The sequence below is a fragment of the Diadema antillarum genome, unplaced genomic scaffold, assembly GCF_040938485.1.
Source record: "Diadema antillarum isolate AM-2024a unplaced genomic scaffold, OU_Dant_1.0 scf00000207, whole genome shotgun sequence".
Classification (NCBI taxonomy): Eukaryota; Metazoa; Echinodermata; class Echinoidea; order Diadematoida; family Diadematidae; genus Diadema; species Diadema antillarum.
The window spans coordinates 605,674-629,925 of NW_027271096.1; the positions used below are offsets into that span (position 1 = coordinate 605,674).

Below are 24,252 nucleotides of genomic sequence, written 5' to 3' on the forward strand. Positions count from 1 at the left end.
AATCAGTGCGCATGACACAGTACCTAGTCAGAGTGATATAATATAGAAAAAGACAGACTCAGTTTCTACAATTTAGAAATATATAGCCTTAAAATAGCGTGTTTAGAGCAAAAGATGATCCAGAAAGTTATTCCATGGGATAGAACTTTATATTTGCTCAAAGGGTAGTGCAGGTCGTTTCGTGTCCTAAGGTAAGCTTTTCGAGATATAAGGCAGAAATGACGTTGCGGTTACTGTAATGGGTAACCATCCCTTGATGATCGATCCCAGAACAAGATTATCGTATCTGATGTAAGCAATGGTTATCGCTTCTCGGCCTTTTGGCTAAGATCATGTGTAGTATCTGTTCTTTTCAGCTTAATATCTGAAACGCGACTCATCGAGTCGCTTGTATATTAATCTGATTTTTGTACCGAGGCCATGGAATAGGGGCTTGCTCCATCCTGGCCACGGGTTGGCCCGGTATTGCAGTACCTCCGGGATCGGCCCACCCTCAAGGGGGTAATAATAATCCAAAGAAAGAATCTGACTTTGTATCTTCCTCTCTTCAATCTCTCACTGCAACAATTTCGTAGAATTCCTTGAAAATGTTCATTTGTTATACTGCAACTCTAAAACGCTTTCGCTTAAAGCTCAATGTTCTCCCCCAAACCTCTGTCTTTTTTAGTTTGTCTTCTTTCTTTAGAGATCAAAAATACTGTCATCACCATTATTCATTCCACGTATATACCTCCTTACGATTCCCTGGTCCTATTTTGCAATGGAAAAGATGGTGAAACTTTCTTTCAAACCACTAATAAGGCTAATCTGATGTTACCACGGCCTAGCTAAAAAGAGAAATGCTAAACTTTACCCTTTTGAATTTGGATAAATTAATGATGATATTGATGATTTTGATGATTCCATTTACAAAAGTTCTAATAACAATATTGTTAAAAATGGTGGCATTATTGTTTGATTTTGTTTTTTTTTCTCGCCAATGAAAATAAAATTAGAGTAAGAAAACAAAGGGTTAGAAAAATCTAAATGGCAGACGGAAAGAAAAGAAAGGGCGCCTCACACGGCATTTGCAAGAGAATAACCGCAACGATGGCTTGACGTTTGTCTCTCTGCCTGTCTGTCTGGTATCAAGGTTTAACACGGCACGTGGTGACGTCAGAAATTCTAGCTCTCCTAATGGTTGAAGGGTGATAATGACTATTCATATTTCCGCCAATCGCGATTTGCATGGAGAGCCGTCGCTCATTGATTGTGTTCTGAGTGAATCAGTGCGCATGACACAGTACCTAGTCAGAGTGATATAATATAGAAAAAGACAGACTCAGTTTCTACAATTTAGAAATATATAGCCTTAAAATAGCGTGTTTAGAGCAAAAGATGATCCAGAAAGTTATTCCATGGGATAGAACTTTATATTTGCTCAAAGGGTAGTGCAGGTCGTTTCGTGTCCTAAGGTAAGCTTTTCGAGATAAAAGGCAGAAATGACGTTGCGGTTACTGTAATGGGTAGCCATCCCTTGATGATCGATCCCAGAACAAGATTATCGTATCTGATGTAAGCAATGGTTATCGCTTCTCGGCCTTTTGGCTAAGATCATGTGTAGTATCTGTTCTTTTCAGCTTAATATCTGAAACGCGACTCATCGAGTCGCTTGTATATTAATCTGATTTTTGTACCGAGGCCATGGAATAGGGGCTTGCTCCATCCTGGCCACGGGTTGGCCCGGTATTGCAGTACCTCCGGGATCGGCCCACCCTCAAGGGGGTAATAATAATCCAAAGAAAGAATCTGACTTTGTATCTTCCTCTCTTCAATCTCTCACTGCAACAATTTCGTAGAACTCCTTGAAAATGTTCATTTGTTATACTGCAACTCTAAAACGCTTTCGCTTAAAGCTCAATGTTCTCCCCCAAACCTCTGTCTTTTTTAGTTTGTCTTCTTTCTTTAGAGATCAAAAATACTGTAATCACCATTATTCATTCCACGTATATACCTCCTTACGATTCCCTGGTCCTATTTTGCAATGGAAAAGATGGTGAAACTTTCTTTCAAACCACTAATAAGGCTAATCTGATGTTACCACGGCCTAGCTAAAAAGAGAAATGCTAAACTTTACCCTTTTGAATTTGGATAAATTAATGATGATATTGATGATTTCGATGATTCCATTTACAAAAGTTCTAATAACAATATTGTTAAAAATGGTGGCATTATTGTTTGATTTTGTTTTTTTTCTCGCCAATGAAAATAAAATTAGAGTAAGAAAACAAAGGGTTAGAAAAATCTAAATGACAGACGGAAAGAAAAGAAAGGGCGCCTCACACGGCATTTGCAAGAGAATAACCGCAACGATGGCTTGACGTTTGTCTCTCTGCCTGTCTGTCTGGTATCAAGGTTTAACACGGCACGTGGTGACGTCAGAAATTCTAGCTCTCCTAATGGTTGAAGGGTGATAATGACTATTCATATTTCCGCCAATCGCGATTTGCATGGAGAGTCGTCGCTCATTGATTGTGTTCTGAGTGAATCAGTGCGCATGACACAGTACCTAGTCAGAGTGATATAATATAGAAAAAGACAGACTCAGTTTCTACAATTTAGAAATATATAGCCTTAAAATAGCGTGTTTAGAGCAAAAGATGATCCAGAAAGTTATTCCATGGGATAGAACTTTATATTTGCTCAAAGGGTAGTGCAGGTCGTTTCGTGTCCTAAGGTAAGCTTTTCGAGATATAAGGCAGAAATGACGTTGCGGTTACTGTAATGGGTAGCCATCCCTTGATGATCGATCCCAGTACAAGATTATCGTATCTGATATTAGCAATGGTTATCGCTTCTCGGCCTTTTGGCTAAGATCATGTGTAGTATCTGTTCTTTTCAGCTTAATATCTGAAACGCGACTCATCGAGTCGCTTGTATATTAATCTGATCTTTGTACCGAGGCCATGGAATAGGGGCTTCCTCCATCCTGGCCACGGATTGGCCCGGTATTGCAGTACCTCCGGGATCGGCCCACCCTCAAGGGGGTAATAATAATCCAAAGAAAGAATCTGACTTTGTATCTTCCTCTCTTCAATCTCTCACTGCAACAATTTCGTAGAATTCCTTGAAAATGTTCATTTGTTATACTGCAACTCTAAAACGCTTTCGCTTAAAGCTCAATGTTCTCCCCCAAACCTCTGTCTTTTTTAGTTTGTCTTCTTTCTTTAGAGATCAAAAATACTGTCATCACCATTATTCATTCCACGTATATACCTCCTTACGATTCCCTGGTCCTATTTTGCAATGGAAAAGATGGTGAAACTTTCTTTCAAACCACTAATAAGGCTAATCTGATGTTACCACGGCCTAGCTAAAAAGAGAAATGCTAAATTTTGCCCTTTTGAATTTGGATAAATTAATGATGATATTGATGATTTTGATGATTCCATTTACAAAAGTTCTAATAACAATAATGTTAAAAATGGTGGCATTATTGTTTGATTTTGTTTTTTTTCTCGCCAATGAAAATAAGATTAGAGTAAGAAAACAAAGGGTTAGAAAAATTCAAATGGCAGACGGAAAGAAAAGAAAGGGCGCCTCACACGGCATTTGCAAGAGAATAACCGCAACGATGGCTTGACGTTTGTCTCTCTGCCTGTCTGTCTGGTATCAAGGTTTAACACGGCACGTGGTGACGTCAGAAATTCTAGCTCTCCTAATGGTTGAAGGGTGATAATGACTATTCATATTTCCGCGATTCGTGATTTGCATGGAGAGCCGTCGCTCATTGATTGTGTTCTGAGTGAATCAGTGCGCATGACACAGTACCTAGTCAGAGTGATATAATATAGAAAAAGACAGACTCAGTTTCTACAATTTAGAAATATATAGCCTTAAAATAGCGTGTTTAGAGCAAAAGATGATCCAGAAAGTTATTCCATGGGATAGAACTTTATATTTGCTCAAAGGGTAGTGCAGGTCGTTTCGTGTCCTAAGGTAAGCTTTTCGAGAAATAAGGCAGAAATGACGTTGCGGTTACTGTAATGGGTAACCATCCTTGATGATCGATCCCAGAACAAAATTATCGTATCTGATGTAAGCAATGGTTATCGCTTCTCGGCCTTTTGGCTAAGATCATGTGTAGTATCTGTTCTTTTCAGCTTAATATCTGAAACGCGACTCATCGAGTCGCTTGTATATTAATCTGAATTTTTGTACCGAGGCCATGGAATAGGGGCTTGCTCCATCCTGGCCACGGGTTGGCCCGGTATTGCAGTACCTCCGGGATCGGCCCTCCTAAGGGGGTAATAATAATCCAAAGAAAGAATCTGACTTTGTATCTTCCTCTCTTCAATCTTTCACTGCATACAATTTCGTAGAATTCCTGAAAATGTTCATTTGTTATACTGCAACTCTAAAACGCTTTCGCTTAAAGCTCAATGTTCTCCCCCAAATCCTCTGTCTTTTTTAGTTTGTCTTCTTTCTTTAGAGATCAAAAATACTGTCATCACCATTATTCATTCCACGTATATACCTCCTTACGATTCCTGGTCCTATTTTGCAATGGAAAAGATGGTGAAACTTTCTTTCAAACCACTAATAAGGCTAATCTGATGTTACCACGGCCTAGCTAAAAAGAGAAATGCTAAACTTTACCCTTTTGAATTTGGATAAATTAATGATGATATTGATGATTTTGATGATTCCATTTACAAAAGTTCTAATAACAATATTGTTAAAAATGGTGGCATTATTGTTTGATTTTGTTTTTTTTTCTCGCCAATGAAAATAAAATTAGAGTAAGAAAACAAAGGGTTAGAAAAATCTAAATGGCAGACGGAAAGAAAAGAAAGGGCGCCTCACACGGCATTTGCAAGAGAATAACCGCAACGATGGCTTGACGTTTGTCTCTCTGCCTGTCTGTCTGGTATCAAGGTTTAACACGGCACGTGGTGACGTCAGAAATTCTAGCTCTCCTAATGGTTGAAGGGTGATAATGACTATTCATATTTCCGCCAATCGCGATTTGCATGGAGAGCCGTCGCTCATTGATTGTGTTCTGAGTGAATCAGTGCGCATGACACAGTACCTAGTCAGAGTGATATAATATAGAAAAAGACAGACTCAGTTTCTACAATTTAGAAATATATAGCCTTAAAATAGCGTGTTTAGAGCAAAAGATGATCCAGAAAGTTATTCCATGGGATAGAACTTTATATTTGCTCAAAGGGTAGTGCAGGTCGTTTCGTGTCCTAAGGTAAGCTTTTCGAGATAAAAGGCAGAAATGACGTTGCGGTTACTGTAATGGGTAGCCATCCCTTGATGATCGATCCCAGAACAAGATTATCGTATCTGATGTAAGCAATGGTTATCGCTTCTCGGCCTTTTGGCTAAGATCATGTGTAGTATCTGTTCTTTTCAGCTTAATATCTGAAACGCGACTCATCGAGTCGCTTGTATATTAATCTGATTTTTGTACCGAGGCCATGGAATAGGGGCTTGCTCCATCCTGGCCACGGGTTGGCCCGGTATTGCAGTACCTCCGGGATCGGCCCACCCTCAAGGGGGTAATAATAATCCAAAGAAAGAATCTGACTTTGTATCTTCCTCTCTTCAATCTCTCACTGCAACAATTTCGTAGAACTCCTTGAAAATGTTCATTTGTTATACTGCAACTCTAAAACGCTTTCGCTTAAAGCTCAATGTTCTCCCCCAAACCTCTGTCTTTTTTAGTTTGTCTTCTTTCTTTAGAGATCAAAAATACTGTAATCACCATTATTCATTCCACGTATATACCTCCTTACGATTCCCTGGTCCTATTTTGCAATGGAAAAGATGGTGAAACTTTCTTTCAAACCACTAATAAGGCTAATCTGATGTTACCACGGCCTAGCTAAAAAGAGAAATGCTAAACTTTACCCTTTTGAATTTGGATAAATTAATGATGATATTGATGATTTCGATGATTCCATTTACAAAAGTTCTAATAACAATATTGTTAAAAATGGTGGCATTATTGTTTGATTTTGTTTTTTTTCTCGCCAATGAAAATAAAATTAGAGTAAGAAAACAAAGGGTTAGAAAAATCTAAATGACAGACGGAAAGAAAAGAAAGGGCGCCTCACACGGCATTTGCAAGAGAATAACCGCAACGATGGCTTGACGTTTGTCTCTCTGCCTGTCTGTCTGGTATCAAGGTTTAACACGGCACGTGGTGACGTCAGAAATTCTAGCTCTCCTAATGGTTGAAGGGTGATAATGACTATTCATATTTCCGCCAATCGCGATTTGCATGGAGAGTCGTCGCTCATTGATTGTGTTCTGAGTGAATCAGTGCGCATGACACAGTACCTAGTCAGAGTGATATAATATAGAAAAAGACAGACTCAGTTTCTACAATTTAGAAATATATAGCCTTAAAATAGCGTGTTTAGAGCAAAAGATGATCCAGAAAGTTATTCCATGGGATAGAACTTTATATTTGCTCAAAGGGTAGTGCAGGTCGTTTCGTGTCCTAAGGTAAGCTTTTCGAGATATAAGGCAGAAATGACGTTGCGGTTACTGTAATGGGTAGCCATCCCTTGATGATCGATCCCAGTACAAGATTATCGTATCTGATATTAGCAATGGTTATCGCTTCTCGGCCTTTTGGCTAAGATCATGTGTAGTATCTGTTCTTTTCAGCTTAATATCTGAAACGCGACTCATCGAGTCGCTTGTATATTAATCTGATCTTTGTACCGAGGCCATGGAATAGGGGCTTCCTCCATCCTGGCCACGGATTGGCCCGGTATTGCAGTACCTCCGGGATCGGCCCACCCCCAAGGGGGTAATAATAATCCAAAGAAAGAATCTGACTTTGTATCTTCCTCTCTTCAATCTCTCACTGCAACAATTTCGTAGAATTCCTTGAAAATGTTCATTTGTTATACTGCAACTCTAAAACGCTTTCGCTTAAAGCTCAATGTTCTCCCCCAAACCTCTGTCTTTTTTAGTTTGTCTTCTTTCTTTAGAGATCAAAAATACTGTCATCACCATTATTCATTCCACGTATATACCTCCTTACGATTCCCTGGTCCTATTTTGCAATGGAAAAGATGGTGAAACTTTCTTTCAAACCACTAATAAGGCTAATCTGATGTTACCACGGCCTAGCTAAAAAGAGAAATGCTAAATTTTGCCCTTTTGAATTTGGATAAATTAATGATGATATTGATGATTTTGATGATTCCATTTACAAAAGTTCTAATAACAATAATGTTAAAAATGGTGGCATTATTGTTTGATTTTGTTTTTTTTCTCGCCAATGAAAATAAAATTAGAGTAAGAAAACAAAGGGTTCGAAAAATTTAAATGGCAGACGGAAAGAAAAGAAAGGGCGCCTCACACGGCATTGGCAAGAGAATAACCGCAACGATGGCTTGACGTTTGTCTCTCTGCCTGTCTGTCTGGTATCAAGGTTTAACACGGCACGTGGTGACGTCAGAAATTCTAGCTCTCCTAATGGTTGAAGGGTGATAATGACTATTCATATTTCCGCCAATCGCGATTTGCATGGAGAGCCGTCGCTCATTGATTGTGTTCTGAGTGAATCAGTGCGCATGACACAGTACCTAGTCAGAGTGATATAATATAGAAAAAGACAGACTCAGTTTCTACAATTTAGAAATATATAGCCTTAAAATAGCGTGTTTAGAGCAAAAGATGATCCAGAAAGTTATTCCATGGGATAGAACTTTATATTTGCTCAAAGGGTAGTGCAGGTCGTTTCGTGTCCTAAGGTAAGCTTTTCGAGATATAAGGCAGAAATGACGTTGCGGTTACTGTAATGGGTAACCATCCCTTGATGATCGATCCCAGAACAAGATTATCGTATCTGATATAAACAATGGTTATCGCTTCTCGGCCTTTTGGCTAAGATCATGTGTAGTTTTCATTTCAGAATCAGTATTCTTGTTGTGCTTTATATATCAATTATATGTATTCATGTTTATACAAATGTAAATATTATATATTGTGAAAGTTTTATTGAATAAAATTGAAAGAAAAGTATCTGTTCTTTTCAGCTTAATATCTGAAACGCGACTCATCGAGTCGCTTGTATATTAATCTGATTTTTGTCCCGAGGCCATGGAATAGGGGCTTGCTCCATCCTGGCCGCGGGTTGGCCCGGTATTGCAGTACCTCCGGGATCGGCCCACCCCCAAGGGGGTAATAATATTCCAAATGAAGAATCTGACTTTGTATCTTCCTCTCTTCAATCTCTCACTGCAACAATTTCGTAGAATTCCTTGAAAATGTTCATTTGTTATACTGCAACTCTAAAACGCTTTCGCTTAAAGCTCAATGTTCTCCCCAAAACCTCTGTCTTTTTTAGTTTGTCTTCTTTCTTTAGAGATCAAAAATACTGTCATCACCATTATTCATTCCACGTATATACCTCCTTACGATTCCCTGGTCCTATTTTGCAATGGAAAAGATGGTGAAACTTTCTTTCAAACCACTAATCAGGCTAATCTGATGTTACCACGGCCTAGCTAAAAAGAGAAATGCTAAATTTTACCCTTTTGAATTTTGAAAAATTAATGATGATATTGATGATTTTGATGATTCCATTTACAAAAGTTCTAATAACAATAATGTTAAAAATGGTGGCATTATTCTTTGATTTTGTTTTTTTTTCTCTCGCCAATGAAAATAAAATTAGAGTAAGAAAACAAAGGGTTAGAAAAATTTAAATGGCAGACGGAAAGAAAAGAAAGGGCGCCTCACACGGCATTTGAAAGAGAATAACCGCAACGATGGCTTGACGTTTGTCTCTCTGCCTGTCTGTTTGGTATCAAGGTTTAACACGGCACGTGGTGACATCAGAAATTCTAGCTCTCCTAATGGTTGAAGGGTGATAATGACTATTCATATTTCCGCCAATCGCGATTTGCATGGAGAGCCGTCCTTCATTGATTGTGTTCTGAGTGAATCAGTGCGCATGACACAGTACCTAGTCAGAGTGATATAATATAGAAAAAGACAGACTCAGTTTCTACAATTTAGAAATATATAGCCTTAAGATAGCGTGTTTAGAGCAAAAGATGATCCAGAAAGTTATTCCATGGAATAGAACTTTATATTTGCTCAAAGGGTAGTGCAGGGCGTTTCGTGTCCTAAGGTAAGCTTTTCGAGATATAAGGCAGAAATGACGTTGCGGTTACTGTAATGGGTAACCATCCCTTGATGATCGATCCCAGAACAAGATTATCGTATCTGATATAAGCAATGGTTATCGCTTCTCTGCCTTTTGGCTAATATTGTGAAAGTTTTATTGAATAAAATTGAAAGAAAAGTATCTGTTCTTTTCCGCTTAATATCTGAAACGCGACTCATCGAGTCGCTTGTATATTAATCTGATTTTTGTACCGAGGCCATGGAATAGGGGCTTGCTCCACCCTGGCCGCGGGTTGGCCCGGTATTGCAGCACCTCCGGGATCGGCCCACCCCCAAGGGGGTAATAATAATCCAAAGAAAGAATCTGACTTTGTATCTTCCTCTCTTCAATCTCTCACTGCAACAATTTCGTAGAATTCCTTGAAAATGTTCATTTGTTATACTGCAACTCTACAACGCTTTCGCTTAAAGCTCAATGTTCTCCCCCAAACCTCTGTCTTTTTTAGTTTGTCTTCTTTCTTTAGAGATCAAAAATACTGTCATCACCATTATTCATTCCACGTATATACCTCCTTACGATTCCCTGGTCCTATTTTGCAATGGAAAAGATGGTGAAACTTTCTTTCAAACCACTAATAAGGCTAATCTGATGTTACCACGGTCTAGCTAAAAAGAGAAATCCTAAATTTTACCCTTTTGAATTTGGATAAATTAATGATATTGATGATTTTGATGATTCCATTTACAAAAGTTCTAATAACAATAATGTTGAAAATGGTGGCATTATTGTTTGATTTTGGTTTTTTTTCTCGCCAATGAAAATAAAATTAGAGTAAGAAAACAAAGGGTTAGAAAAATTTAAATGGCAGACGGAAAGAAAAGAAAGGGCGCCTCACAGGGCATTTGCAAGAGAATAACCGCAACGATGGCTTGACGTTTGTCTCTCTGCCTGTCTGTCTGGTATGAAGGTTTAACACGGCACGTGGTGACGTCAGAAATTCTAGCTCTCCTAATGGTTGAAGGGTGATAATGACTATTCATATTTCCGCCAATCGCGATTTGCATGGAGAGCCGTCGCTCATTGATTGTGTTCTGAGTGAATCAGTGCGCATGACACATTTCCTAGTCAGAGTGATATATAGAAAAAGACGGACTCAGTTTCTACAATTGAGAAATATATAGCCTTAAAATAGGCTATATAGGGTACTGTGCAGGCCGTTTCGTGTCTTAAGGTAAGCTTTTTTAGATATATAGGGCAGAAATTACGTTGCGGTTACTGTAATGGGTAACCATCCCTTGATGATCGATCCCAGAACATGATTATGGTATCTGATATGATTAATGAGTATCGCTTCTCGGCCGCACTTCAGGCACGTCCGTGGCTGGCCTTCATACCGTATCCAGCATTCCCTGCCACCCAAGCTGAGGGTCGAAGGGATATCAGTCTTTAAATCGATACGGTACTGCCGAGTTCTGTTGAACAGTCCCGGGTGCTCTCGGTGCTGAAGGTGCCTGCTCGCCAGCACCTTCCCGTAGCTGCTGAGTATGAATCGCACCTGGTTGTCATCGACCTCAAACGGGACGTGAAGCACCGTCACGATCTTGTTGACCAGAGTACGCCATTGTCACCGCCCGCTGATCTTGTTGGAGCACTCGTACGAACTTCTCTTTGTACTCCTCCTCCTTGAATGTCACGTCGAACTTGGCCCCCGGGGAGGCTCTGTACTGCTACAAGATGGTCAGCTACAGACACATCAGCCTTCGTCAGAACTTCAAAAATATCAGCATCCTTCTCCATAACAACTACCAAGGCACTCCGTGATCGCTGTACTTCGGGCATTTTCGCGAATGATCTTAGCCAAAGGCCGAGAAGTGCGGGTCAACGGGGCCCGGGAGTGCCGGGTGGTGAGGTGTTTCAGATGCCGGAAAGAGGGGCACGTTGCGTCGGCGTGCCGGGAGATCATCACCTGCACGGTATGCCTGGAGGCCGGACATTCGTTCCGCTCGTGTCCCGTATCTTTCGCCGGAAAGCTGAGCAGGACCAAGGAGTGGGTGAGTGGAGGGGTGTGGCTGTTCCAGCGCAAGCCACGCCGGCCGACCAGCCCGTAGACGGAGACGCCCCGAGTACTTCGAAAGCAGGGGATGCGCCGGCCGCGCCCGGAGTGACACCCGCGGACCCGCCGCAGAAGGAACCTCAGCGGGAGCCGCCTGCCCAGACGAAGAAAGGGAAGCGCCGCGTGAGGGATACCTCCATTAGCGACACTGATAGTCAGCCGGAGGATTCAGGTTCTGATATGTTCGACAATGATACTCCGTGCCCGTGTTCGGACTGGGCGCAGTCAAGGTACGCTTCGGACACCGACTCTGAGCGACTGGTGGTGGACGAGACTCCGGGCGACTCGAACATGCAGGTATCGCAGGATGAGCCGTTCAATGTTGTGAAGCGGAAGGGAAGAGCTGCCGCCTTCCCCGCCCCGGCGGCCGCCTAGGATTCGGACTGACTGTAGTTAAGTAGTGCTTCCCTTCCTTTTTCTTTTTTCTCTTATTCGTATTTTAATTTAATGAATATTTCTATTTATTCTCTTAATGTGCATGGCATTAGGGATTCAGTTGAATGTCAAAAGGTTTTATCGTTTTGAAAATTTTTGCTTTTGATATTGTTTTACTTCAAGAAACTTTTTGACCTCTTCCGATTTAAAGGACAAGTTCACCTTCATATACATGTGGATTGAGTGAAGGCAACAATGTTAGTAGAACACATCAGTGAAAGTTTGGGGAAAATCCGACAATCCGTTCAAAAGTTATGAATTTTTAAAATATCTGTGCAATCACTGCTGGAGGAGAAGACTACTACAGTGTATGATGTCACATGCGTACAACGATATAAGGAAAATAAAAAGAGAATTTCACAAAACGTGGCTTTTTGAATAAAGTGAACATTTCCTCGACTTGTTACTGACTTATGTTAGGGGTAATATTATTCCCCCTGACTTCTGAAAGAGAGAAGTCGAGTGTTCTTTTATTATGTGAGAAAAGTGAGAATATCTTGAATTTTCTTTATACTTTCTTTATATAGTTGTACTCATGTGACATCACAAGCTATAGTAGTCTTCTCATCCAGCCCTGACTGAGCAGAAACTTCAAAAATTCATAACTTTTGAACGGATTGTCCGATTTTCCTCAAACTCTCATTGATGTGTTCTAGTAATATTGCTGCACTCACTTAACCCACATGTCTATGAAGGTGAACTTGTCCTTTAAAGGTCTTTAAATCAGTTTGGAAAGGTCCTGTTTTTCTCTCTTCTTCGTTGTCTTCTCATTCGTGCGGCGTTATTATTGCTTTTTCAGCTAAGTTGCCATGCACTTTTCCCCAAATTCGTTTTGATAATGAAGGGCGTTATGTTTCCGTGTTGTGTTCCTTCGCAAATTTTTCTTTCCGTATTTGCAATGTTTATGTTCCGTGTGAACCTGCAAAACGTGTTGATTTTTTGAACAGTTTATTTTATCATGCAAGGGGACATGAACCTGTTATTTTGGGAGGGGATTTTAATTTTGTTATAAATCAGAAAGATAGGGTTGGGGAATCGTTAAATACATTTTGTTTTGTTGGTAAAAAAGAATAATGTTCTATTTTGAGGGCATTTTCTTAAATTGATTCTTGGTGTAAACTTAATTCTGATGCAGGTCACACGTGGTTTCATTTTTATGTAAAAATTTAAGTTCTAGAATTGATAGAATTTACGTTACAAATAATTTTAAAGTTATAAAATCTGTTAAGATTCCTTTCCATTTTTCGGATCATGTTATTGTAAATACGTCTATTTCAATGCCAAATGTTCAGTTTAAGCCTAAGTCTTATTGGAAGTTTAATGTTTTGTTATGTAAGAATGAGACCCCCGATGAGAATACCGACACCAAAATCATCCAATTTTGCAGAAGTGACCTCGGAGTCGATATCTGCGAGGAGGACATTGACCGTACTCATCGACTGGGCAAGCCGAGCACGCACAACCAAGCCAGTGGCGTCTCCACCAGAGGCTCGTCAACGAAAAACGCTTCACGGACACCTACCCGGAACCTGATTGTGAAATTTGCCAACTACCGCAAACGCGAAACTGTTTATAGTGCGAGGTTCAAGCTCAAGAATGCAAACAACATAGTGTACATCAATGAGAGTCTCACTAAAAAGCGAAAAGATCTGTTCTGGAAGATCAGGAGCAAATACAAGAAAATAATCAGCAGAATATGGACCCAGGATGGACGCATTTGTGTCAAGCTACGTAATGACATGGGACGTGTGATTGTATCAAGGGAAGACGACCTCACCAAACTAGACAGGTACTTAAACTGAACTTAAACTGAACTCAAGAATTTCTGCTTCAACAGCAAATTCTACAATACTCCACAGCCCATAAACAAAGAAAGTAATATATTGATTGGAATATCTGCGCAATTTTGTATACGAATATATGCCAGTTAAGCTCATAATGTTGTGATTATTCAATACACTTATTTTGTCCAAGTTCCCTCTGTTCGCATTTGTATACGACCTTATAGTGGTTAGTAAACTGTTGTATGTATTACATTTATTTTACTGTATATATCTATCTACCCTACAGATCATTTCAAGTAGATGTTAGTGTTTGTTTTTGAATGTAGAATCGTTTTTGTTTTTATTTATGGTTGAATCATCTTTTTGTAACGTTTGTCAAAAACCTGTTAAATGCAATCATAAGGCCTTACTCTGTACAAATTGCACTCAATGGATACACATTAAATGTGGATGTGTCTCTTCTAAGCAGTATAATGATACATCTTATCAGTTCTTTAAGTGGGAATGTCCCAGGTGTCTTTTTCAACAAATGCCATTCTGGAACGCTGATATGAATACTAAATATCAGCAGCCCCACCTGGCTGATTTGTCACAAATGTCATGTGATGATGACTCCTCAAGAATTTCATCTGAATTTCCAAAAAGTAAGGGATTAAAAATTTCGCATATTAATATAAGAAGTTTGAGAAATAAGGTTGATGATTTGAAATTATTTTTGGAGAATAACCCATATGAAATACTTTCAATCTCAGAAACGTGGCTCTGTGAAAGTATATCCAACTCTTTATTACACATAGATGGATATTGTTTTGAAAGGAGGGATAGAGACGAAAAAGGTGGAGGAGTTGGTTGTTTTATAAAAGCTAATATTTCATATGTAAGAAGAAGTGATCTCGAAGACAGTGAGCTGGAAATGATGTGGCTTGAAATAAGACTACAAAATCACAATTCAAAGTTACTTGGTATTGTATATCGCCAGCCAAACAGTGGAAATACATTTTTTAATCGTTTTGAAATAAATTTAGAAAAAGTTAGTGATTTATCAAAGGACATTTTGATACTTGGTGATTTTAACTGCAATATGTTGACAAAGAATAATCTATCGCGGCAAATCTTTGATTTTTGTGATAACATGCAATTTACTCAATTGATCAAAAACCCTACAAGGATAACGCCAAACAGTAAAACTCTCATTGATTTGATTCTTGTTACAAATAATCTAAAATCATTGGAAAATGGCACACAGTCAATGGGAATTAGTGACCACTCATTGGTTTACCTTGTCTTAAAAGAAAAACCGCCAGTATCAAGATGTCCACTGATAACATTTCGTTCGTATAGGCATTTTGATGAAGATGCATTTAAGCAAGACCTCGATATCATACAGTGGGATGATCAGTTTGTGAGAAATGAAAACGTAGAACAGATGTGGCATGTCTTCAAATGTAGAGTAAAAGAGGTCTGTGATCGTCATGCTCCCTACATCACTATAAAAAGAAAGTCTAAAGGGTCACCATGGATAACGAATGAGTATTTGAGTATAGCACGTGATCGTGATTATTTTAAGCGCAAATATGATAAGTATAAAAGTTTGTATTATTGGGAAAAGTATAGAAATATGAGAAATGCAGCAAATGTTCTGAACAAGAAACTGAAACGAAATTATTATAAAAATTTATGTATTAAGAATTGTGATATGAAATCATCATGGAGAGTATTGAAACAATTGTTGCCTAAAAAAGATTGTAGTTCTGAAATCAAGATTGTTTTGAATAATGAAATTATAGAAGAGAAAGAAAAAGTCGCTGAACTTTTTAATAAAGTTTTTAATAATGTACAAAGTGAAATTTTAGGTAATACGGACACCCGAAATCTTAATGCAAATGCATTAAAGACGCTACATCAGACTGAAAATGTATTTAAGTTTGTTGAACTCAAGGAAGAATTTGTATTAAAGGAACTATCTCATCTTGATACGTCTAAAGCAGTTGGAGTTGATGACATACCTCCAAGGTTGCTTAGAATAGCTGCTCCTTACATATCTGGTGCTTTAACAAAGCTGTTTAATTGTTCATTAGAACATGGCTGTTTTCCGAGCGAGTTTAAGATAGCAAAAATAACTCCTATTCACAAAGGAGGAAATCGAATGCAACTAGGTAATTATAGACCCATCTCCGTGCTGCCAATATTGTCCAAAATTCTTGAGAAAGCTGTGCATACGCAATTATATACATACCTGAACGAACAATCAATGTTAAGCGAATTTCAATCAGGATTTAGACCTGGTCATTCAACTGTCACATGTTTAACCCATATAGTAGAGAAAATTCTTGACAATATGGACAAAGGCAGAGTCACAGGTGCCGTTTTCCTAGATTTGAAAAGGGCCTTTGATCTTATACCTCATCATTTGATTTTTCAAAAAATGTTATGTTACGGCATTAATGGAGTTGAATTGGCGTGGTTTAAGTCATACTTCTTAAATAGGCAACATTGTACTAGCATACAAGGTACCATGAGTAACTATCTCACAGTGAGATCTGGTGTACCACAAGGTTCCATTTTGGGACCGCTGATATTTTGTTTGTATGTCAATGATATTTGTAATCTAAATCTCCATCCGGAGACAAACATCTCTCTGTATGCAGATGACACGGCATTGTTTAATCAGGCAAAGGATCAACAATCATGTGAAAACAATCTGCAAAAAGATTTCAATAATGTAGTTCAATGGTTACTATGCATTGGTATGTGCTTAAATGCAACCAAAACAAAAACGATACTTTTTGGCTCTAGGAGAAAAACTCAAAATGATGACATTTCCATCAAATACAGTAGCAATCTGTTAGAATCAGTAGATAAAATCAAGTACCTTGGTGTTACGATTGACAAGCATCTACTATGGTCTTCGCACATACATGATATCGTTAAAAAGGTATCAAATACGATTGTTTGTATTCGACGAGTTCAGCATTATTTATCCAAGAGACTTTTAAGAAAGTTATATTACTCGTTGATACTGCCGCATATAGATTATTGTAACAGCGTATGGGGAAATACCTCTAAAGCAAACATCGCAAAATTGCAAAAGTTACAAAATAGGTATGCACGATTAATATTACATGCAGATTATTCCACCCCACAAAGCAACCTTATCAGTATTTTGAATTGGCAAACAGTGCAACAAAGGATTAAGTACCAACAGTGTTTGATGGTTTTTAAAATATTGAATAATATAGCCCCAATGTATTTGAATTCATGTATTAGTAAACGACCAGTATATTATTTTACGCGATATGCTATTAATAGTCCCTTATTTATTCCAAGATGTAAGACAGATTTTAAGGTTCGCACCTTAGAAGTTACCGGAGCAAAACTGTTCAACAAACTACCGTTATTCGTTCAAAACTGTAAATCTTTGCAGTGTTTTAAACAGCAACTTCGGATTTTATTATTTTTGCTTTAAGGTCCAGGGTAAGGTGACATGGAAATCACACATAGCATATAGGTTATTTCTGTGACCCTGCACGGGAAGGAGTGCGGGTACCTCTTTTGTTTGTTTGTTTGTTTGTTTGTTTGTTTGTTTGTTTGTTTGTTTTGTCTATAGCGGTGCCTTGATCATTTTGTTCTACCCGTATTTGCATGTTGAAGGTGATTTCCCCATACCACTTTGTTCTATGAAGGTTTTAAGTACAGATCGTAGACGTGTGACATTTTTGTTTTGTTTTTTAATCTTACTATTTTATACACGCACATGAATGACTGTTATCGTACTGTATGTATACAAAATTATTGTGTATAACACGCGAGCACGTGTATGTGTGTACTCACAGTGTAGGCGCACGGGTAATCACGGAGGTCTCACCTTTGTGTGTGCATCCCCCATACAGGTACATTATGTGTCATGCATGAGTTCGCTATGCATTTGGAAGTGGAGTGTAAGAAAGTATGGGACGATGTATGAGCGAGTGTGTGTTGTGTGTGTGTTCGTGTGTGCGCACATGTGCGTGTGCGTGTGTGTATGTGTGCATGTGTGTGTGTGTGTGTACATGTGTGTGTGCGCGCGGATGTGTGTGTGTATGTGTGTGTGTCTGTTTGTATGTAAATGTGTGTGTATGTGTGTGTGTGTGTGTGTGTGTGTGTGTAACGGTATACATGTGTGCGTGCGTGCGTGCGTGTGCGGGAGTAATGGCAGGGTTAGATTTTCGGGTTGGTACACCAACGTGTCTGCGCCAAGTGGCCTGCATTGTGTGTACGTACGTAGGCGTGAGGGTTTGTAATTATTAGTTTTTGTTGGGGGGGGGGGGAGGGGATGGGTTATTTTACTTTTATTTTATGTAAAGAAATATATCTATTGAGATGATTTTATTTCATTTTGATTGTGTGGATTATGATAAGTATTCATGTGTGTAGATTTTAATGTTTTACTGTTTAATAATGTATGAAGATTAACTTTGTGTTAAGATGAATGTTTATGTATTTTTATCATGGGCAGGGCTCTCTGGAAGAGCAGGACCTGCTGGTCTTGATGAGACTACCCTGTGGAAATAAAACTGAAAATAAATAAATAAATAAATAAATAAATGATTTGTTTGTCAAAGAATTTGTTTATTACTATCGTTTATGGCAAACTTTAAAACCTGGTTTTGATTTGTTTGTATTATGGTGGGAAAATGTTAAACAGAGAATTAAAAGGTTATGTGTTAAACACGGGGTTAGGGTGGCCAAGGAAAAAAGGGATAATTTGTTAAAGTTACAGAATTTATGTGTTTCCCTTGATAAAGATATCAATTTCTATTGATTTTAAATTATTAAATTCACTGTTTGGAGGAAAGGGAGGGGGGCTTATATTCGTTCCAGGGAAAAGATTATAGAGGTTGGGGAAAAACAGGGATTTTTTTAATAAAAATGAAAAGTTAAGTGCTAATTTTAAACACATTGATGAAATTACAAACAATAGTGGTTCTGTCGTTTTCGGCAATCAAGTATTCTCTGTTTTTCATCAATTTTTCACTGATTTGTATAAATGTGATAATTCTGTTGATTTACAGACTCAAGATATGTTTATTGATTGCATTACAACTCGTATAAGTTCTGAAAATTTTGTTTTGTTAAACAAACCTATTAGGTTAGATGAAATTAAGAACGCTGGTTTTGTTATGTCTAAAAATAAATCGCCTGGAATTGACGGGTTATCTATTGAGTTTTTTCAGCAGTTTTTGGATATTATTGGTGAAGATATGTTAATGTTATATAATGACATATTTTCAAATAAGTTATTGTCTGAGTCTCAACGCACAGCTGTTATTTATCTATTACCGAAGGGGGGGGGGGTGATCATTTACATCTCGCAAATCGTCGTCCTATTAGTTTGTTAAATGTCGATTACAAGATAATTTCAAAAGTATTACAGTTACGCTTTTCTAATGTCTTATCTGATATTATTAATGAGTTCCAAACGTGTTCAGTACCAGGTCGTTTAATTCATTTAAATTTGTGTTTGTTACGTGATATTGTTGATTATGCCAATTTAAATGATATTTGTTGTGCTATTATTTCTATGGATCAGTGCAAAGCGTTCGATAAAGTTGATTGGGAATTTTTATTTAAGGTTTTAAAGAAGTTTAATTGTGGGTGATCATATTATTGATTGGGTTAGGATACTTTATACCGATGTATTAAAAGTAAAATTTTGATTGATGGGCAATTGGGGGAAGATGTTTTTATTAAAAGGGGGGTTAGACAAGGTTGTCCGTTATCACCGATTTTGTATGTTTTGTTTATTGAACCACTTGCTAGATATATTTTGTCACATGGGGGGATTAGGGGTCTTCATGTTCCGGGAGGGGGTGGGAAGTCAATTAAGTTGTTACAATATGCAGATGATGCGACCTGTGTTGCTTCATCACAGATGGATGTTATTAATTTCCTTCGGTCTTTTGAGTTGTTTGAAAAAGCTACTGGGGCGTCTCTTAATTTGAATAAAACTCACGGGTTGAAAATTGGGGATTGGGGTTTGTCGGGAGGAAGTTACGAGGGAGGATAAATTGGGTGGAGGATAAAATTAAGATTAATGGTATTTGGTTTGGGAGGGACTTTTGTATTCAGTTGTTTTGGAAAGAACTAGGGGATAGAGCAAAAAAGAAATTATCAGTTTGGAAAAATAGGGGTCTGACTTTACTTGGGAAGGTTGGGATTATTAACTCGTGTATATTCTCATTGTTTTATTATGCTGCCCGAGTTTATGTTCCAAAAGACGATTTCTTTAAGGAGATTCTAAAGGTTGTTTTTGAATTCATTTGGATAAGAAAACTGAGTTGGTTGCCAGGCATGTGTTTACTTTGGACTTCGTGGCAGGTGGATTGGAGTTACATAATTTGGAATTTAGAATGAAGGCATTATTTGTTCGTAATTTGTTTTGGTTTCTTTCTGGTGCAGATGTATCTTCGTGCAATTTTCTGTTCTTTCGGTATTTCTTAGCTTGCAGACTTCGAATTATGTTTCCTTTTCTTTGGTCGAATTCTGTTCCCCACGGCAACGAGTTGTCTGCCTCGTATCAAAGTGCGTGGGGACTCATTGTTAAATCATTCATGTGCAACAAGAATTTCGTTTACACTATAAGGTCTTGTAAATGTATCCGTGATATAATTTCTTTTCTTGTTCCACCTGCGGACATCCCCCGGGTCGTCGTTTCAGCTCCAACCCGGAGCTGGCCGACGATCTGGCGGGTGTCACACCATTCTTTGTTATGTAATATGTTGAAATCATTTAGGTGGCGGGTTGTTCATGGGGCCTTATGTACACGGGCAAAACTCTCACGTTGGGGAATTGGGGATGGGAAATGTTCCTTTTGCTGCAGGGAAGAAAGTATTGTACATATTCTTTGGGAGTGTAGTTCTGTGTATAAGATTTTATGTTGGGTGCACTCGGTATCTCTTCGTTTGCTAGGTTCGGGGATTTCTTTTGATAGTGATTTATTTCTTTTTCGTACTCCGTCTTCTAAGTTAAAGGCTTCAGTTTGGGCTCGTATATGGTTTCTCTATGTGGTTGTACAAAAATTAATTTGGAATCGTAGATGTACGTATGTTTTTGAAAAAGACTTTATTTCTGATGATCTGTTACTTGAAAAAAATACCCGCAAGGAAGAAATTCGCTTACGTATTTTAGTTGATCTGAAACGTTGGCCTCGGGAAAAGTTTAAGACTATTTGGGTCGAGGGGAAATCCTTTTGTTGTTTGGTGAATAATGAAGTTGAATTTAACTTCGATGAAATTTGTGTTAAACACTTTAACCCAGCTGGCCGAGCGGGCGCGAGATCGTAGGTTTATCGGATGTTCCTAAGGTGATTGTGTGAGCGTGCATGGGGAATGTCTGTGTGTGTATCTGCGGGAGGCTGCTGTGTACCTTCGGTCTCGCGGACTCTCGGTTAGCTGGCCCAACAGCTCGAGAAATTAAATACGGCAATTTCCGTAAACAATGTACGACTCGGAGTAGAGGCCAATGGTAGGTTATGCAAAAAAACAACAACTAACAAACAAAAGATTCAAATGACTTATTGTATGTCTTCGTATTGTATATGATTATCATTCTTGCCGTTGTAAATGTGTACATACGAAAAAGACCGAATAAACTTGAAAGAAAAGTATTTGTTCTTTTCAGCTTAATATCTGAAACGCGACTCATCGAGTCGCTTGAATATTAATCTGATTTTTGTACCGAGGCCATGGAATAGGGGCTTGCTCCATCCTGGCCACGGGTTGGCCCGGTATTGCAGTACCTCCGGGATCGGCCCACCCCCAATGGGGGTAATAATAATCCTTAGAAAGAATCTGACTTTGTATCTTCCTCTCTTCAATCTCTCACTGCAACAATTTCGTAGAACTCCTTGAAAATGTTCAATTGTTATACTGCAACTCTAAAACGCTTTCGCTTAAAGCTCAATGTTCTCCCCCAAACCTCTGTCTTTTTTAGTTTGTCTTCTTTCTTTAGAGATCAAAAATACTGTCATCACCATTATTCATTCCACGTATATACCTCCTTACGATTCCCTGGTCCTATTTTGCAATGGAAAAGATGGTGAAACTTCCTTTCAAACCACTAATAAGGCTAATCTGATGTTACCACGGTCTAGCTAAAAAGAAAAATGCGAAATTTTACCCTTTTGAATTTGGATAAATTAATGATGATATTGATGATTTTGATGATTCCATTTACAAAAGTTCTAATAACAATAATGTTAAAAATGGTGGCATTATTGTTTGATTTTTTTTTCTCGCCAATGAAAATAAAATTAGAGTAAGAAAACAAAGGGTTAGAAAAATTTAAATGGCAGACGGAAAGAAAAGAAAGGGCGCCTCACACGGCATTTGCAAGAGAATAACCGCAACGATGGCTTGACGTTTATCTCTCTGCCTGTCTGTCTGGTATCAAGGTTTAACACGGCACGTGGTGACGTCAGAAATTCTAGCTCTCCTAATGGTTGAAGGGTGATAATGACTATTCATATTTCCGCCAATCGCGATTTGCATGGAGAGCCGTCCTTCATTGATTGTGTTCTGAGTGAATCAGTGCGCATGACACAGTACCTAGTCAGAGTGATATAATATAGAAAAAGACAGACTCAGTTTCTACAATTTAGAAATATATAGCCTTAAAATAGCGTGTTTAGAGCAAAAGATGATCCAGAAAGTTATTCCATGGATAGAACTTTATATTTGCTCAAAGGGTAGTGCAGGCCGTTTCGTGTCTTAAGGTAAGCTTCTCGAGATATAAGGCAGAAATGACGTTGCGGTTACTGTAATGGGTAACCATCCCTTGATGATCGATCCCAGAACAAGATTATCGTATCTGATCTAAGCAATGGTTATCGCTTCTCGGCCTTTTGGCTAAGATCATGTGTAGTATCTGTTCTTTTCAGCTTAATATCTGAAACGCGACTCATCGAGTCGCTTGTATATTAATCTGATTTTTGTACCGAGGCCATGGAATAGGGGCTTGCTCCATCCTGGCCACGGGTTGGCCCGGCATTGCAGTACCTCCGGGATCGGCCCACCCCCAAGGGGGTAATAATAATCCAAAGAAAGAATCTGACTTTGTATCTTCCTCTCTTCAATCTCTCACTGCAACAATTTCGTAGAATTCCTTGAAAATGTTCATTTGTTATACTGCAACTCTAAAACGCTTTCGCTTAAAGCTCAATGTTCTCCCCCAAACCTCTGTCTTTTTTAGTTTGTCTTCTTTCTTTAGAGATCAAAAATACTGTCATCACCATTATTCATTCCACGTATATACCTCCTTACGATTCCCTGGTCCTATTTTGCAATGGAAAAGATGGTGAAACTTTCTTTCAAACCACTAATAAGGCTAATCTGATGTTACCACGGCCTAGCTAAAAAGAGAAATGCTAAATTTTGCCCTTTTGAATTTGGATAAATTAATGATGATATTGATGATTTTGATGATTCCATTTACAAAAGTTCTAATAACAATAATGTTAAAAATGGTGGCATTATTGTTTGATTTTGTTTTTTTTTTCTCGCCAATGAAAATAAAATTAGAGTAAGAAAACAAAGGGTTCGAAAAATTTAAATGGCAGACGGAAAGAAAAGAAAGGGCGCCTCACACGGCATTGGCAAGAGAATAACCGCAACGATGGCTTGACGTTTGTCTCTCTGCCTGTCTGTCTGGTATGAAGGTTTAACACGGCACGTGGTGACGTCAGAAATTCTAGCTCTCCTAATGGTTGAAGGGTGATAATTGTAGAGTTGTGTGGTTAGTGTTAGAGGCTAACAGATCTACTGACTACCAGCTGGGACGACCCAAATAAAGAGAATATCACGGCGGATCTGGCGTTTCACTTGTAGCTGTTTAATCTCTCATTTCTGGTGTGTTCACAGTACATTCCAACAACAGGGGGCGCTAGACCACATTAGTGGTCTACAACACTACATCACCCTTTTCCTTTTGTTTTTGTTTTTGTTTTAACTTCAAACATCCATCATTTTTTTTTGTATTAAAACTTATACAAAACCATTCTTTCAGAAACGTATGAAATCTGTGCTGTGTCTGTACAATGCACATTATCAGAAATATGGTTTCTTGTTCATCATTTTTTTTCAAAAGGTTTCTTTCGAAATAACTCCAGAATTCCAGAAGTTTTGGCTTGAAACACTTGAAACAATTAAAACACGATAACTCTTAAAACACCGAAGTGCTTAAAACACTTGACAACATAAGGGTGAACTTCACGTTCCAAAAGCTTCACAGTCTGGTAATTGTCTAATATAAGCGCCATATCTTGAGAGTGTAAAAATATGTATAACAATCTGGTGAATAAAACAAGATTGTTGGGTTCACAAAAAAAGAGTTCAGAGTTCAGAGTTCAGAGTTCAATGTTCAATGTTCAGAGTTCAGAGTTCAGAGTTCAGAGTTCAGAGTTCAGAGTTCAATATTGTGGTGTACCGAGCAGGATACTTGCAACCGGATCAGCATAGCGTAAAATGACCGCGGATTGTGGAGTCCAAAGTTCATATCATGCAATCATAAGTCCAGCATGAACTTTCATGTAGTGTCCATTCAATCTTCCTGAATGTTCAAACTCTTTAGTTCACCAAATCTTTCCTTTTTGTTTCTTTTTGTTTCTTTTTTTTTTGTTGAAAAAACTAAACAAGTAAAACCAAAAGGTCTAAAATCTACAAAAATAATACAGCAACCGCTCAACGTTCATGGTCGTAGGATCGAACCGGCAGTCGACGTCATCTACCGGATCGTCGCGC

At 38.5% G+C, this 24,252-nt stretch overlaps 8 non-coding genes and 2 pseudogenes across 8 annotated transcripts; all 10 read left to right on the forward strand.

Moving 5' to 3' along the window:
- Nucleotides 1-304: 304 nt before the first annotated feature.
- LOC139724134 (U2 spliceosomal RNA) lies at nt 305-496 on the forward strand. The gene has a single exon (XR_011710414.1). It is a non-coding gene; the product is annotated as a U2 spliceosomal RNA (small nuclear RNA).
- A 1,071-nt stretch (nt 497-1,567) lies between these two features.
- LOC139724136 (U2 spliceosomal RNA) lies at nt 1,568-1,759 on the forward strand. The gene has a single exon (XR_011710415.1). It is a non-coding gene; the product is annotated as a U2 spliceosomal RNA (small nuclear RNA).
- Nucleotides 1,760-2,829: 1,070 nt separating this feature from the next.
- LOC139724165 (U2 spliceosomal RNA) lies at nt 2,830-3,021 on the forward strand. The gene has a single exon (XR_011710442.1). It is a non-coding gene; the product is annotated as a U2 spliceosomal RNA (small nuclear RNA).
- Nucleotides 3,022-4,090: 1,069 nt separating this feature from the next.
- LOC139724164 (U2 spliceosomal RNA) lies at nt 4,091-4,283 on the forward strand. The gene has a single exon (XR_011710441.1). It is a non-coding gene; the product is annotated as a U2 spliceosomal RNA (small nuclear RNA).
- A 1,069-nt stretch (nt 4,284-5,352) lies between these two features.
- LOC139724137 (U2 spliceosomal RNA) lies at nt 5,353-5,544 on the forward strand. Its single transcript, XR_011710416.1, has one exon. It is a non-coding gene; the product is annotated as a U2 spliceosomal RNA (small nuclear RNA).
- Nucleotides 5,545-6,614: 1,070 nt separating this feature from the next.
- LOC139724166 (U2 spliceosomal RNA) lies at nt 6,615-6,806 on the forward strand. Its single transcript, XR_011710443.1, has one exon. It is a non-coding gene; the product is annotated as a U2 spliceosomal RNA (small nuclear RNA).
- Nucleotides 6,807-8,001: 1,195 nt separating this feature from the next.
- LOC139724178 (U2 spliceosomal RNA) lies at nt 8,002-8,188 on the forward strand. The gene has a single exon (XR_011710453.1). It is a non-coding gene; the product is annotated as a U2 spliceosomal RNA (small nuclear RNA).
- Nucleotides 8,189-9,261: 1,073 nt separating this feature from the next.
- On the forward strand, nt 9,262-9,479 carry LOC139724185 (U2 spliceosomal RNA; annotated as a pseudogene).
- Nucleotides 9,480-21,057: 11,578 nt separating this feature from the next.
- Nucleotides 21,058-21,276, forward strand: LOC139724182 (U2 spliceosomal RNA; annotated as a pseudogene).
- Nucleotides 21,277-22,342: 1,066 nt separating this feature from the next.
- Nucleotides 22,343-22,534, forward strand: LOC139724156 (U2 spliceosomal RNA). Its single transcript, XR_011710434.1, has one exon. It is a non-coding gene; the product is annotated as a U2 spliceosomal RNA (small nuclear RNA).
- The last annotated feature ends 1,718 nt before the right edge of the window (nt 22,535-24,252 follow it).